The sequence below is a fragment of the Neopelma chrysocephalum genome, unplaced genomic scaffold, assembly GCF_003984885.1.
Source record: "Neopelma chrysocephalum unplaced genomic scaffold, ASM398488v2 Primary Assembly neopelma1_84, whole genome shotgun sequence".
Lineage (NCBI taxonomy): Eukaryota > Metazoa > Chordata > Aves > Passeriformes > Pipridae > Neopelma > Neopelma chrysocephalum.
Genome location: NW_020897746.1, coordinates 7559128 through 7571821, shown reverse-complemented (window position 1 = coordinate 7571821; position 12694 = coordinate 7559128). Strand labels below are relative to the sequence as shown.

At 39.7% G+C, this 12694-nt stretch overlaps 1 protein-coding gene across 2 annotated transcripts in view; it reads right to left on the bottom strand.

The window, feature by feature from the left end:
- Window positions 1–4108, bottom strand: part of ANKFN1 (ankyrin repeat and fibronectin type III domain containing 1) — a 121453-nt gene extending 117345 nt beyond the window's left edge. For both annotated transcript variants that reach the window (XM_027691588.1, XM_027691589.1), the window contains exons 1-2: window positions 4048–4108; window positions 2890–3130 (exon numbers count right to left, since the gene is read on the bottom strand). The gene's annotated coding sequence lies outside the window, so the exon portion shown is untranslated. The remainder of the gene's footprint in view (window positions 1–2889; window positions 3131–4047) is intronic.
- Window positions 4109–12694: the final 8586 nt, after the last annotated feature.

Here is a 12694-nt window from a genome sequence, read left to right as displayed (position 1 = left end):
AGATACATTCTAGGTTTAATAACCACATTTTATAGCCACTGAAAATTACTCTATAAGGGTAAGGATAAGAGCAGGAGAAAATTCACTCATGCATTCAGAAAATTTAAATATGAACTTTCCAGGGCATACTTTTTTACATATAAAGGGCATGAATCAGTGCTCTGGATCTCTCCACTTAATTCCATGCTTTTATTTTACCTCTTTGTCATTTCTGAAGGACACCAAGGAGCGGTGCCAATTGATACATAGTTTTGCTAATGATTGTAAAAGTGCTTTAAAAAAAGTGTTATGTGCAATAAACTTTTTAACTGCTTCCTTAAGCTAAGAAAAGAGCACCTCGTGGGTTTTACCATGGCTCAGAAATTTTTAGAATGCTCTCATCCTTGCCATGTTTTGATATAATTTCTTCCCATTTTGTCACCAAGGTCCTTATTATGGACTGGGGCCTCGAGATAGCCAAGGTCTTAATTCAGTCAGTCTGCTGGTGGAATGTTGGCCAAATATCCCCACCTGCTGCTCCCATCAGGCTTCATCTGCTCATTCCTCAACAGAACACGAGGAACAGGTTCTACCTCTTGTGGAGAAGTCCTACTGACTGGGCTCTTCCCTCTTTTTCTGTGCTCTAAGGAAGGATGGAAGGCATCACACGTGGAACAAACCCAGCACCACTGCAGAGCAGTTGTCACCAGTACAGTGGTACTTGTAGGACAGGTAGGAATTCTGCTTGTTTATTTGTTCAGAAGGAAAAAAATCACTTCATCCTTAGGAGTCTGTTTTGGAGCCTGACTGGAGCATGTGAAGGGGCTGATACAGTGCAATAGAATCTGAGTGTTTGTAGCACAGAGTGATTTGAAAATAAAACTCTTTGTGAGTGTAGGAGAGAATGCTTATTATGTGCTTCCATAATCACATATTTCATCCAAAATTAGAATCTGTTGAGTAAATCCCCAAACAATTTATGACTTCTCTAAAGCAATTCCCCAATTGTTCTTCAGGCAACTCAAAGGCCATGGAGCACAGAAACTGCTGCAGGCTGCAGAATGTTTTCATCTGTCTTGTTGGTGACTTTCACTCTGCTTTTCCAATATCATAAATACAGCTAATAGATAAAGATTAAGACTATTTTATTTAGGAGCTTTTCTCAGTCATAAATCTATGGGGGAATAAGTTTTCATTGAAACAAAAATCTATCTTTTTTGGGGGGAAGACCAAGTTTGTCCTAAAACCTCCTAAAAAGAGCAGCTGTAGTTTTCATAGTAACTTTACTAAAACTGGTTTGATTTTAGGGGAAAGGATTTCTAGTCAGCTCTAATGACAGGGAGAATTACCTGTCATCATTCAATTTGGCTGAACAAGGACTCCTCACTTTATTCTATAAATGCAGAAAATACTTGTAAAAACCTAGATTTATAACATCTAATAGCATCATCCACTAACTCTACACCAGGGAAGCTGTAGGAACAACAAAGGCAAGAAGTGCAAGAGAGGGCCTGTTGAGATTAGCAGTAAAGACTCAGAGTAATTGGACATGCCATCACACTGAAAACAAAGGAAATGGGCATTAATTCCTCAGGGAATTTCTGTCTGCCCTTCTGTCATTGCTTGTATTGAGCTCAGAACAAAGTTTTAGGTAAGTTCTTTGGAGACTTTCTTTATCATGAGCTTAAAACCATTAAACAGTCTTTAAAAAAAGAAATCAGTACCACTTCATGCAGTATGTGGAAAGAGTACAGACAAGAATGTCATGCTGCTTCCAAGGCAGTCAATTAAACTGTAACATGCATGTGCAGGCCAAGTTTCTTCCATCAGAAGGAGCAGTCTCCAGGAGACTATTTAGTTACATGAATCACTATTTATCTGCAGCCTCTGACAAGATAGAGCCAAATCGATTTCTCCCAGAGAAGACAGACTCAGGCTAAGTTATATCCCTGGTTTTCACTTCAAAAAGACATCATCAGTTTATGAAACGTGAAAAAAATGTAGCCTGTTGCAGTGTCACGGTTCCCCATAAATGTTCTAAAAACCAGAAGGGCTGTTGCTACAGCAGGAACATGAGCTTTGAATTGGTTGCTAATGAGCAGTGCTTGGAAAACATACTGAGAAATAATTGCAGGTTAATAACCAGGTTTCAGAAAATCCAAATGATCCCTTTTTATTCCATGTGTCATAGCAGTCTGAGTCTGGTAGCACAATGCTACCTAATCTTAATTAGGTTCCTTCATCTTCCATTGGCTGGAGTTGATTTGTTCCAGTCAAAACTTGTCCCCTAAAGCTTTTGGTAACTCCCAAATTTACTTATTCTTTAGTTATCACAACCAAACATGCACCTTTTTGGGAAGAATCAAAGGAAAGAAGAACTTTTCATTAAAAAACCACAGTTTGTCTCAGACTGTCATAAAACTCTCTGCATACTCATTCCAGTTTGCCAATTTTTAGTACTGAGTTTGCTCACGTGTAAATGCAGGTAAGTTATCACTATTAACACCCTCTCTTAAACTGACTCTTGAAGAAAACAGTAGAAATATAAACAGTAAATGGAAATTATAAACACTGAGTCTTAAATACGACCATTACTTGTTTATAAGTATGTCCTGTGAAAAGGTATTGACCACACATCAAAGTATCAGCATATACTTGGTTTAAAATATCAGCATATACTTGGAAGGCAAAACAAAAGTGTTTTCTCCCCTACAAATATTTCAAATTCCATTCTTTGTATAAAATATTTTAAGTATTTAGAGAACAGCAAAGAAATAATCTGCCTGTGCATCACAGCAAAGAAAATGCAATTTTCATTCTTCAAAGATGAAAAATTGTGTCCAGAAACACAGATAGGAACCTGCTCATCAGACAAGTGAACTATGTAAGGAATTATTTGAAAATACTTACGTACAGTGACTCCACTTCGCTTTCCCCCTCACCAGGCTACTCTGGTTTTCACTTGTGCTGTTATTCAAGCCTCAGCTGAAACAAACTGTCTTTGACAGGGATGCATTTCATCAGAGCTGCTTTGTCTGCCTGCAATTCCCTGGATGAACACTCTTCCAATAATTTATGTCACTACTGGAGTTCTCTGGCTCCCCGAGCACGGGCAGTGTGGCTGCTCTGTCATCTCCCACTCCCGGAGCTTCTGGAGGGAAGAAACAATAGATGGGCAGCTGACAACAGATAGTACCCAACTGCTCAGGGAAAAGCAACCTGAGAGCACAGAGCAACACTTTAGATGGTAAGGGGACACTACAGTGTGTCATCTGTCCTCCAGTGGCATTTTGAACCCCCAGAAAAACTATAAAATACAGGTAATAGGCCTGTGAGGGCACAACAACACTGGAAAAGGATTTTAAAATAATCGGTGTCATGAATATCATGGTGTCCAAAAGGGAGATGTTCCTTTAAAATGAAATTATGTTTTAATAAGAGGACAAAAATCTCAATTTCTTTTTACCAAGAGAACAGCAAAGGTTTAAATACTCCTGACAGATACAATATTCCCCTCAATAAATTAAATTACACTATTGATGTTAGCACTATCATGCTGACAATGAGAATCAGAAACAGTGTAACTGTCTAAATAATAAGGGAATAACAAGAAATAATTCTAATGTTCTGTTGAAGGACCATCTTTCTAACACAGCTTCCTAAATTTATTCTAGTGTGTGAGATACCTTAATTACAGCAACTTCCATGGCAAAACAAGTGAACAGATGAATTGTGACATGAATTTTCAAGGCAAGCTCTCCATCAAAAAAAGAAGACTTCTCAAGATTCAGTGGTATGAATCAATAATCATTCCCACAAGTCTACTAATTTATTTTGATTCTATATAAAGGAGTTCACAGAAATTTTGTCAGATAGCTAAGGTTAGGTAACTATTCAATTTGGATAGAGAGTTCAGATAAGAATTTATATGTCCATTGGAAAATAATTAACTCACTAACATCTATTAATAACCACAAAAACTGCTGAAAGAGGCAGTTCTGTTACTAATTTTTTAAAATTCAGTAAAACTCATTTTTATAGACAGGACTAAACATTTTTAACACTTACTTTACAGCCTCCTCTGGGATGGTATATTCTGCTGCCAACTCAGCACCACTTCCTGACACTTTAGAGAAAAAAGAAAGAAATGTGAAACACAGTGGCAGAAGAAAAGTTTAAGTGCCTTGATTCATTTTTCCACATTGGGATCTGAGATAACACAACTTTTATAAGAGGGCAATACCTTTTTGAATTGAAATCAACAATTTGATTTCTGCCCCCCACTCTCCTTGCAGAATCAGTATCAGAATCTCGACATTCCAAGTGTTTGTATTATTGGGAAGAAATAATCACTTAAAGATAAAAGCACATAAGGATATAATTCCAACAATGTCATTGAGTTCTCAAGGAAAGATTCTTGTCTAATAGTCCCCCAACACAGGGCTCAGATCCCAGAGGTATTTAGGACACAAAGTGAAGGTATTATGGAGCCAGGCTTGAATCACTTAATGCCATGACCTCATTCACATGGCAGTGTTGGACAGCAAGGAGACAAAATAATCACAGTCACAAGGGTTTAAGATCAACCTTCTGTGGACAAGTCCAGCCAGTGAGGGGCTGTTCTCATCCCCTGGACAGGTAATAAGCTGAAGGAAAAGGGAGGAGAGGGGAATCTGGTGGAAATTTCATTGTACTCACAGTTTGAATGAAAGATCTTCCAGTGCACTCCAAAAAAACCCCTATTTTGCTGTAAATCTTTGTTTCTTTTCCTTCACGCAAAGAACTGGTAGAAGACAAACCATTTCACAACTTAGGTAAAGAAAAGTCTCTCACAACTGAGCTGTTTACAACTATTAACAGATCTTGCCCTGCTGGAGATGCAGCAGGTGCAGCTGGAAGGAGCAGAGGAGCAAAGTATCTCTTCTAAAAGCAAAGAGGAGACTGAGGAGACCCTTTTATAACGGAGAAAGAAGCAAGGTTTTAAGGCTCACACCAAACTGTGCTCAAGGCCCAAAGTAAAGGTCTTGGCCGGCAGAGCTCACAGGAATAATGGCAGAAAGTGCAATAAATGAAGCCTTGAGAGCCCCAGTTGAAGCCTTTTCCATCAACACACTCTCTTTGTCAGAAAATTCCTGAGATTTCCTGTAACCAAGGGCGAGCCATACTGATGTCATTGTATGGGGGGACAGTCAATAAGTATTTTTACACTTAGACAGAATTAAATTATTAATTTAGAAGTTTACAAGGTTCTTGAGACCTTCAGCCAAAGAAGTCGAAAAACATTATATCCTGATTCATTTTAGCAATAGCCCACAGATAAAAGTTTCATGAATGGCAGGTCTAACTTCCAGGAGTGATTCAGTCAGGTCAGGCTTCTAAATCATCTTAGGTGCATCTGAAACTTGTGCTTGAGATGAAGCCAATCTAAGGAAAGAATGTATAACCAAGGTTTTCTTAAACAAGCACCAAGTAATGTAACTAGGCTAGAAAATAACCGAGATGTGAATATTGCTTGTTGAAAAATTAGCAGGGACAGCTATTGCAGGATTTCCTACAACTTTATGCAATTATCAGAAGCAAAGGAATGAGGCTATTTTAAAATCAACTGCTGTTTATAATGTTCCCTTTCAGATTTCCACTTCTAAATCTGAGCCCAAACTGCAGCAGGGACCCTCTGTTGACACGAGAAAATACTTGAGTCAGTGTTTTCCTTCCCAATCTTTCAGCTGACCTAAGCAGCTCCTAACACTTTCCAGGCTCAGATGACTCAGCACTACAGTTAGATAACATTTTTTTCATTCCTTCCTGAAGTTCAAATAACACACAAACAGTCTTTCTCTCCTTTCAAGCTCAGACTTCAGCAGACATCTTTCAGCTCCCTGGTTCTCTGAAGCACCAGCAATTCAGCTTTACTAAGGCTCAGACAAGAATGAGTCAGACATTGACATCCAAAGAAAGCGACGTCCTGCTGTGTCTGTCATGATACAGGAAGACTCTGACAGAGAATTCAGGCTGCCATGCCTTGTTATCCAACTATATTCCTAACCAAAGTTGAGTTTTCCCTTTTCTGATCCCTCCTGGAAGTCTACCAGCTGCAGCAGGCAATCCAGAGCTGCTTCACTGGGTACCAGACCAGACCCATTGATTGTTTCCATTAACCCTGGAAGCACAGTTTCTAGGGGCTCACTCAAAACCTCATTTTCTCAAAACAGAGTTATCAGAATTAGGGAGACACTAAACCTACTGAGATAAAGCCAAAATGGACATTCTCAATTTTCTAAGTTGCCATACATGTCCAAATGAAGGAAAAAGTTCTGCCAGAGTTTTGGCAGGTGTCCAATATTCTGGGCCTGATCAACACCCACAGAGATTCTTTCAGAGATTCAGAAGGGAATTACTGAAATGTATACAAAGCACATTTATATAAACAATTTCAACAGTCCCACATAAACCTAATTTGTGCAAAGGTGAACATCATCCACTGAACACCTGCAGCACCACCTTGTTCAGAAGTGTATTACCAACACTACGAAATCCCAAATCAAGTGGGATATTTTCCCTATCAATAATAGCAATAATGGCTTTTGCTTGGAATATCCAATCTTTCCATTTCATGAGCAGCACCCTTCTACTTCAGAGACAGGGAAACCAAGTCACAAGAAAGGTACTGGCTAAGTAAAGGTACCCAGTACTCAACAGCTAAAGGCTGGATTAGAACCTGAATATTTGAAGTTACCACCCAGATCCTCAGTAACCAGCCTGCCCAGAGAGCTGACAGAGCTCCACAGCCCCTGCCAGTCACAACTCCATCTCCAGTGGAGGAGTTCAAGCCCCAGCAGCCAATAGCTGTGTGTACCTTCTGCAGGCACTTTCTGAGTGCTGGGGCTTCTGCTCAGGGCTGGCTATTTTTGGCTGGTATTCACAGCTCCAATTGAGCAGCCTCTGGCGAGTACACCTAGCAACAGTGGCTCAGAACAAGGCTGACACAGACACACAACACAAACAGGAAGAAATGGAGAGAGAGCCTGGGTGTTATTGATATAAGATTGTATTTTTACTAGGCTAATAAATACAGTGTCTGCTCACTCCTGTAGGTGTGTGGAAATCTCATTTCACAATGTCACATTCCTGAAGAGCACAGTTGGCATAATGCAGATAATGTACTTTAAATACAACACTCATTACCTTCTCATTTTATAAATTAGACTGCAGCAGACTTAAGATAGGGGAAAGGTAATGCAGAAAGCTGCTGTCTTCACTTCTGATGCCAGATTAGCCACCATCACTCCTATCAAGCCAGCCTAATTGCTTTGTTTTTGTGGGCTCTTAGGGAATAACATTATTACAAGTTTGGAAAAAATAACAACATTGACTGTGCTGACTTTTGATCAATCACCACCTAGCCAGGAACGTCAGACCTGTTAAGTATCCCTTCTTTGCCAAAAATTAATGAACCAAAAATAAGTACCAGAGGTTGGAACCAGCTCTGTCTCAGTGCCACAGTCACACTGGAAAATGAGGAAAGGCAAAAAGGAGTGAAAGAAGAAAGCAAAGGTTAGTAATAATTGCAGCATGATTTTTTTTTCTTCATTATTACATATGAGCAACTACTAGAACCCATGGTAGGCAAAGTGAAGACAGGTAATTTTAGATTTTATCAATCAAAGTTTCAAGCAGATTCAAAATAAGGAATGAACAATAAATACTCTTCTTGTCCATCAGTTCGTATACACATGGAGCTGAACAGAAAAACAGTCAGCCAAATGAACCAGCCTTCAATAAAAGAGAGTTCCAACCCCAAAATTATGAAACAGCATGAATTAACTCATAGTTTTCCTTCGAGCCTTTCATTTTGTAGATCCTGGTGAATTTTCATGAGACTGTCCCAAAGTCTTTGATAAACTACTTCATGCTGAAAAAATATTAAATATGCCTTTTTTTTTATATTAAGTTTAAAACAAAAATTCTGACCTCTAAAAATATAACCAAGAATCTTTAAAGTAATCTAAAGAAGCACGGCTTTTTAAATTGTGCAGATTTTATCAAATTTCAATAGGAACATATACTATTTTTCTTTTATTTAGTACTATTGCAGCCTCTTTTCTTTTTTTCCCCCAAGATATTTTGGCAACAATAAGCTTATTTGTTTTCCTTTTATAAAATGCTCAGATTCTCTCAAGACAATTAAAAGGAACCATGCTGTTTGAAGTAACACTGCCATTATCCTGCCAATGAGCCCTTGTAATCCTGAGGTTATGGTAGGAGCAAAAGAATTTTAGTACAAGCAATGACAGCCAGTCCCACAACTTTTGAATGTGCCATGTCAGAAGAAAATTGCAAGAGGAAATTGCATCCACTAGGATTATATTCTTGAATCATTTGAAGGTTAATACTTTCAAAATAAATCAAAGGTCAAAAACAGGTTTGCATTTCTCAGGTAAAAGGCTCAGACCATGATCTCAGACAAAATGACTTAAGGTTCAATCAAAGGCTCAAAACATAAATTTACAAAAGAAAAAAAATCATTTTGACTTATCTAACTTTTTTTTAGGAAGAAATTAAATCTGAAAAATATCAGAATGCCAATTTTGCACCCACTTGCCACATGAAGTGTCTTGCCTGTTTCTGTTTGAAAGCACCATTAGATTTCCACATTTCTTTATAAATCTAAAACTTAGCAAATCTCAAAATATATTCTCATGTGTTCTCTTTCAGTATTGAAATCAGGGGAGGGATTGGCTGGGCACTGTCTTGAACCACAACTAGTTCTTTCACAAACTGTGTGAAACAATACTTACATTATTATATTACTATAATATTAATAGTTCTATTTTTATGTGATTATGTTGTGTATAAGCATAAAAAGGCAGTGCTACATGTATTCCAAGCCTCTGAGCAGTCACATCCCAGCTGCAGTGTGAGCTGAGGCTCCAGGATCCAAGGTGCCGAAGAGCCACCACATCCCAGGCCATGGGACCAGAGCATTAAACTGGAAACACCACTTCAACTGTAAAACATTTGCCTCTCCCCCATGTCACGTTATATAGTTGTTTCAGAGAGGTATTAAAGTAAATATTTACATAATCAAAGTGTCCACCTGCGCAAACGTTCTCCCGTGTGGGGTTGTCTAGAGGATGTTCTGACCACGCAAATTTTGGGCTCATTATCTCAGAGACTACAGCGCTGGTGTTGTCCGAACCTAAATTTTTAAACGTGGCAATCACATGGCTGAAGTTCAAAACTGCATCTTGAAATTCAAGCGGAGGTTTTGTGGGGGCTGAATGACTGCCCGTGAGGCCTCAGGAGCCCCCGGCTCACCCGCCCACACAGCTCGGCCTCCGCCAACCCTTCCACCAACACCCAAAAACCAAACCAGCTCTTCAGGGGATCCCGTCCCATCCTCCAGCCCCAGGGACTGTGGAGCTGTGGGGAAGGAGTGTAGCAGTGAAAAAATGTCTGAAATCTGGCTCTATCACCACTAACCGTGAGCAGGAGAGAAACATTCCCTCAGATGAGAGAAGCTTTCCCTGAGGCGTCGAGAGAGATGCTTTCCCTGAGGCGTCGAGAGAGACGCTTTCCCTCAGGTGAGCAGGACAGGAGTTTTCCTCCTGACAGGAGAGAAGCTTTCCCTCAGGTGGCAGCACTTTTGCATCAGATGAGAGGATTTTTCTCTTGGGTGACAGGAGAGCACCCTCAGGTGGCAGGACAGGACTCTTCCCTCAGGTGACAGCAGTTTTCCCTCAGGTGACAGTAGTTTTCCCTCAGGTGACAGCAGTTTTCCCTCAGGTGACAGCAGTTTTCCCTCAGGTGACAACATTTTTCCCTCAGGTGATAGTAGTTTTCCCTCAGGTGACATTTTTCCCCTCGGGTGGCAGGAGAGAAGCTTTTCCTGAGGTGTCAAGAGAGATGCTTTCCCTCAGGTGACAGTAGTTTTCCCTCAGTGCTGAGCTAAGGTGAGATGGGACACAAAACCCCACTCTTCAGGCAGGTTATATATGTAGGTTTGATATATATGGATTATATATAGGTTTGATTATAAACTCTCCTTCATCTCCCTCAGACATCGTGCTGAAGAGGAGGGTCATTTCCTTGCCGTCTCACTGATCCAATGGTCCTTGGTCAGAAAATTCCTGAGGGCTTTAATGCTAAAGGGCCGGTCCAGTCACAGGTCCAGGAGCTCTTTTGGGACCTGGGTTATATTTTACTGCCATGTTGCTGTTTATTTTGTTGTCATTTTTCCCCTTGTTCAGAGCAAAACACGTTCACAGAGGAAGGAATCGCTCAGGGAGGGACAGAAGAGGGGTGTTATTCACGTGATATTCTGTGTGTATCAGCAGATCAAGGGAAAGTACCCTTTTCTGCTTTGATAGATATTTTCTTTTGGTTTTTATATTTTGTGTTTTTGTTGAGAGATAAGTGAACTTCACCTTTTTTCCTGAGTTTTCTGGAGTTTGGAAAGGGTTAAGGGAGATGCTGCATTCAGTGCATCATCATCTTGGGCACTGGCTTTTTCCATGTGGCAAATAAAAAGTGATTTAGCATAAACAGCTAAAAAGGGGGAGGAAGGGGCTGCAACGTGAGACATGCAGTCATTGTCAAAGATTTCCTTTGCTAACTGTTACTTTGCAGATTTAGCAGCCAACATTACATGGAAAATGTTGGAGAGGAAGGAAATTATCCCATTCAGTTTCTGCCATTGCTTTTATCTTGATTCCCTGGGGCTTTATGGGGGTAAATTGTAGCCCAGGCAAGAAGAGCTGGGAGGCTGTGGAGTCTATCTGGCTTTAGGCAGTGAAGCTGCGGAAGATATTTTTAGTGAATTTACTCAATACTGTGATCAGTGGTAGTTTATAGCTCAGGTATCAGGCTCTGGGTCCCTGCCCAATGTTGCTTTACTTTCACTCTTACTTATAAACACATCTACATCCAGATAAAAGCTTCTTTGTAAATTTTATTTATTTGGAGGTTTCTGCATGTGATGGAAAAGCTTTAAATGGTAGATGCAGAACTAGCTTTGGATCTAGACAAATTTTGCACTCACCAAAACAAATTTGAGCCAAATTTAGAAGTAGTGCCATATGACATGCTCTTGGGGAGTGAGAGGTTGGCTGTAGGCCCAGATCTGACAAAGATCTTTTGCACATTTTTATCTTTATACTCTGTGAATAGTCTCACTGATTGTTCTGTCAACCTGAAGTACTAAAACATCAGCAGGCTGGCCTTTAAGTTTTAAAAGATTGATCTGTAAATCAAAGAACTTTTTAATTTGCTTTCTGTTTACTGAGCCTTAAGGAAATATCTGTGTCATGTTTTCCAGTCTTTTTCTTTGCAACGACAGAAACTCTATTTTTTTCCCCCAAGATGAATCTGGAGGTTCTCATACAGATTTATGACTTTCAGAAATGAGATTTTAGACAGATATCATTGTAAGATTCTTGGTAGGAGCTGAGAGAATTGGCAACACAGAAACACAACAGTGAGCATCGAAGCGCTTGTTTAAAGCTTGCAGGAAGCCTTGGATCACAATTTCTTTGGAGCAAGAGCCTTAATTGTGTTGTGGCTGAGTGATGCACATTCAGTTATGTGTTAGACTGTGCAGCTTCACTCTTCTGCTGCTGTGAGAATCTGCTGCAGTCTTTTCATTGCACCAATTTCAGTCCCTCATGCAGCTGGTCCAAGGAAAGTACCAGTGAATTAAAGATAATTACAGGCCAATGACTGATGCTCTTACCCTATGGAAATCATGGGAAGTGAGTAAGATGGCAAAGATTTTGATTTACCCTTGAAGCAGGTGTCTTTTGGAGAAAGCCAGCATAACCACAGCAGCAACAACAACAAAAAAGCTTGGGAAAATACCATGGAAATTCTCCAGATAACAACCAGAAAATTAAATGTCGTGTAAAAGAGGACAACAAAATTAGTGTGTAGCTGGAAACAACAGAGAAGCAAGCATTCAAAGGGTATTATTCATGTATTTTAATTAAAAATTAAAGCAGCTTAGGGGGTGACCTAAAGGGCTGGCAGTGAAATCAAACCAAATCCAAGAATTTTCTTTTTTTTAACGTACACCACTCAGCAGCCCCAGCTGCCATCAGCCAATGCTACTACAAGGTTCTACAAAGAGTGTAATTACACAGCCTGTGTCTTGGTTTAGTGTGACAGACAGGGTGAGTTTTACACATGGAGAAATACAGCATAGGAAAGGTGGGGTTTTTCTCTGTGAAACAGATAATATTTCTGGGAAGAGCTGAATACAGATCTCAAGTCTGAAGGGAATGTTTAACCTATAAGAGTATTCTTGCTGGTCACTTTTGTGACAATCCACACTGTTACTTTATTGTGTAATGGAATATTTTTATTGCAGTTTAATTAAAGGGGCCAGTTAAATACATATTTACCATATATTTTTATGACAATGTATCTCTGCCATGTTTTCTATGTCTAGATGGCCACTGTAATCATCGTAGATTCCCATGGAATGATGAGACATGGATTACTACAGGGAAAAGCAATGCTGGATCTGCCCAGGTTGGTGCACATTTGAACACAGATAGCAAAAGTTGCATGCAGTTTGAGTTGCACAAATTAACATTTATTAAAATAGCTGGGCTATTAAAATCTATTTTCATAGCAGGCAAGTGGACAAAGGGAAATGAAAGCAGCTTTGCTTGACCTGCAGGACACAGATAAACAGTGAAGCAAAACTCAGCCAAAA